The sequence below is a fragment of the Nicotiana tabacum genome, chromosome 15 (genome assembly GCF_000715075.1).
Source record: "Nicotiana tabacum cultivar K326 chromosome 15, ASM71507v2, whole genome shotgun sequence".
NCBI lineage: Eukaryota > Viridiplantae > Streptophyta > Magnoliopsida > Solanales > Solanaceae > Nicotiana > Nicotiana tabacum.
The window spans coordinates 68,411,143-68,414,685 of record NC_134094.1 but is presented as its reverse complement, the minus strand read 5'-3'; the positions used below and the strand labels follow the sequence as shown (position 1 = coordinate 68,414,685).

The 3,543-nt window shown below is 30.0% G+C and overlaps 1 long non-coding RNA gene across 1 annotated transcript; it reads right to left on the bottom strand.

Annotated features, from left to right (window-relative positions):
* Positions 1 to 252: 252 nt before the first annotated feature.
* On the bottom strand, positions 253 to 3,303 carry LOC107759743 (uncharacterized). The gene is made up of 2 exons (XR_001642240.2): positions 3,164 to 3,303; positions 253 to 554 (listed from the first exon to the last, which is right to left on the bottom strand). It is a non-coding gene; the product is annotated as an uncharacterized LOC107759743 (long non-coding RNA).
* Between the last annotated feature and the right edge of the window lie 240 nt (positions 3,304 to 3,543).

Here is a 3,543-nt window from a genome sequence, read left to right as displayed (position 1 = left end):
GCGACCGATATTCCCTTCGTTAATTGTATAATTACTTTTAATAACCAATTTTCTCTTCGTTAATAGTCATTTATCTGTTTGAGAAGCCTGTCGTTAAAGAGTTTTAATGACCACATTTTTCTTCGCTAATATAAAAATGTAATAAATATAATTAAAAAAATTTAAATTATATGAATAGTAATAATTATTTATATGCTTTCATACATGCTTAACAACATTGGAAAATAAACCAAATACTTGATATCTTGTTAATACAAAAAACTAAAGTATCATATTTACGAGAAACCAATCCAAATTGTAACAAACCCATCTTGCTAAAATAATGAAAAGTAAAAATAATGCAAACCCAGATAGGAGACAACTAGAAGCATAAAGTGAGGTGAGTTAAGCATCATTTTAAATAATTCCTAAAAAGAATAAAAATAAAATGGCAGCATATATATGTACATAAGACAGTGTCTTTAAACCATCGATGACGAACCAAAAACCTCTTGAACTTCAACTTGCTCTACACTTTCTTCAATTATAGGTTCTTCAGATTTTAAATTTTTGATCTGTTAAAATAACAAATTTATTTGAGTTTAGTATCAAAGAATAAATAACTAAAGAAGAAAATAAACACTTTAAAGGGAAAATGAACAGATAACACCTTAAATTATCGAATGCACAGATAGATAACCATATTCACGAGAAGTAAGTTGACTAGCCAAAGAAGTGATAAGTTCAATTAAATTCTAGCCAAGTACCAGACTAACTTATACTAAATTACGCAATCATTATTGGACCCAAAATATACTTTTTCACCTTTCCAAAATTTTCCTTGACACAAAACCAAAACAAACGTCATGAATCTTAACCAATGTTCCTGGATACCATTTGGCAATCTGCCTCCAGCTTACGAAAAAATGAACTAGTACTTATTAAAGGGAGAACAATGACCAAGCATTTAAGAAAAGAAAACCTTAAGTCTGTCTGCAAGATGGCTAGTGTAACATGTCTTTCACCACAGTGCGTAATTTTTTAATTTATGATTATACGACTGGAGGACTCCGTATAACATTCTAAGTTTTAAGTCTTGAAGCCATATTCTTTAAAAGTGTGGAGATATTAGATAGAATAGCAGATTCTCCATAATAGTTATAATAGTTGTAGCATTTTACTAGTAACCATAATAACAATAATTATAACAACAACATACTAACCAACAAAGCTCGCGATTTTATCATCAAGAAACAAACAGAGAGAAATAAAAAGAAGGCAACAATTCAAAAGGAAATAAAGCTAGAAGCTAAAGTAGAAAATTATAGAAAAGAACAAAGAAAAGTAGAGTACCCTTTAGTTATTTCAAAAAAATTGCAGGCTCAGAGCTTAAGTGATATGACAGAATTGTCCTGCTTTGTGGGTATTCTAGTTTCTACTAAAAATGGTGAGGTAGAAAGAGAGATAATAATAAGTGTAACAGGAAAGAAATAGAGATAAGATCATTGGAGAGAGAGAGAGAGAGAGGTGCAACGCCAGATAAAAAAAAAGGAGCAGACAGCGGCATATTACTTTAGCAGACAGCATCATATATCTAATGTAAAATCTCTCCAAAAGTCCTTTATCTCCTGGTATGTTAGCAAGCACAAGTGCACCATGTACATAATATTTGAAACTTCATTCTTGCTTAAATTCACTTGTTTCATTAACTATGTTTTTATTTATTCATAAATGTTAATGACATAAAGAAAAAATTCACATGAGCGTTGCAATATTTTCATCATAGAGTAAAATAGGATTTTCAATTACTAACCTATTAAATGATTCAATCTATGGATCACTTGAAGATGTTGATGAAGGCTGATCAAACACTATCTTTGCATGTTGTGTGTATTTACTCCCTAGCTCATCATATTTACTCTCTAGCCCTTCCAAACATCCTTTTAGTGATTTATTTTCTTTTACAGTAGCATTCAACTATTCCAACAATGCAACTTTTGAGGAGTTACCACCTTTCAACTCTTTAGCTTTTCCAAAAAATAGTAGTGCTTTTGCAATCTTCATTTTAAACTAATATGATACAGATATACAGTACAACTGAAGAGAAAGAATACTATAGAAGGAAGCATGTGATAAAAAAGGATTGGAGGATTTAAGGTTTAACAAAATACTTCACCTGAAGCTTAACTTTTATGTCCAAAATCATATGTTCTTTACTGATACACCACTCACCAATATTTTAAGTAAAAAGTGCATTCTTAATATTCATACAACAAGACGTGATTTTCTAATTGTTTCAACATCTGATAGCACATAGCACGTGAACAAAGTCATCACTTACTTCAAGTTCTCTGTTAACATGATTCTTAAAACTAAGGGACTCTAAATATGGAGTCTAACTCATGATGTAGTACTTAAAGCAACACAAATAAGGTCAAACTAAACTCCAATTAGCAGAATTATCAGTATAGCTTCACTTATATGTCATCATGTTGGTAATAAATCTCATCCATGATTGTATAGCAATTCAGTGAAATAGTATATTTTTAAGCTCTTTGGGGTAAAAGAACAGAAAAACTTATCATTAATTTTATTAAAATCCAATGGAAACACATAGGTCACAGAAAAATATTTTCAAAACTAAATACAAACAAACCCTGTAAATTCTGCTTAAGATATAACTTTGTTAGTTTTCCTTTACTCTTTCTCTTTTATAAGCTATAGAATAGTTAATTAGACCATAACTATGATACATATACATATCGACATGGTTTTTAATGGAAGTGGATTTCTCCTAATTTTGCTTCAAAAATAATTAATAATTTTGAAGACCATAATTTAGACTTCTCATGCAATAATAGTCTTGTTCAAGAATAGTAGAAGAAATAGGGATGCTAAAACGGAAACAACAGAAAAACTGAATGTAATTCAAAATCAAACCCAGTTGAAAAATAATCTGCTCTATAAGAGAATACACACAGTTGACATATAACGAGCAATATTCAATAAATAAATAAATAAAAGCAACTCCTCTACATTCATCAGCAATGTTAAAATCTGAATATAATTATAAAATTGTAGTATATGTAATTATAAAAAAAACCAATACATGAAAAACAAAAAGATAATTGGAGTATAAAAAAGGTACCCAATTTCACAATAGTACTACAAGATTAGAGCTTACCTTGAGAAGAAGAAGAATGAAACCCTAGGTTGTAGAGAGGAACACAAGGCTTAATACTTCACAGAGTTTCAACTGCTCAATTTCACGTATACCCTAGCTTTGTAATTCCTATGATAAAAAGAAAGAAAAGTGGGAAAATTATGGGTTTGGGCAAAAAAAGAGGGAAAAGTGGCGTGAGTGGGCTGATGTTGGGCAAAAGATAGGGAAACGTTAGCGTTATTTTTTTTATTTTTTTTAACTACCGGATTTATGAATTTTAAGGACCGAATATTTTTTCTTTGTTAATATTAAACTAAAAATTAATTTTAATGACCGGAAAAAATGTGATCGCTATTGATATACCTATAACGACCGAATTCATGTCCCTTCGTAAAAAACTG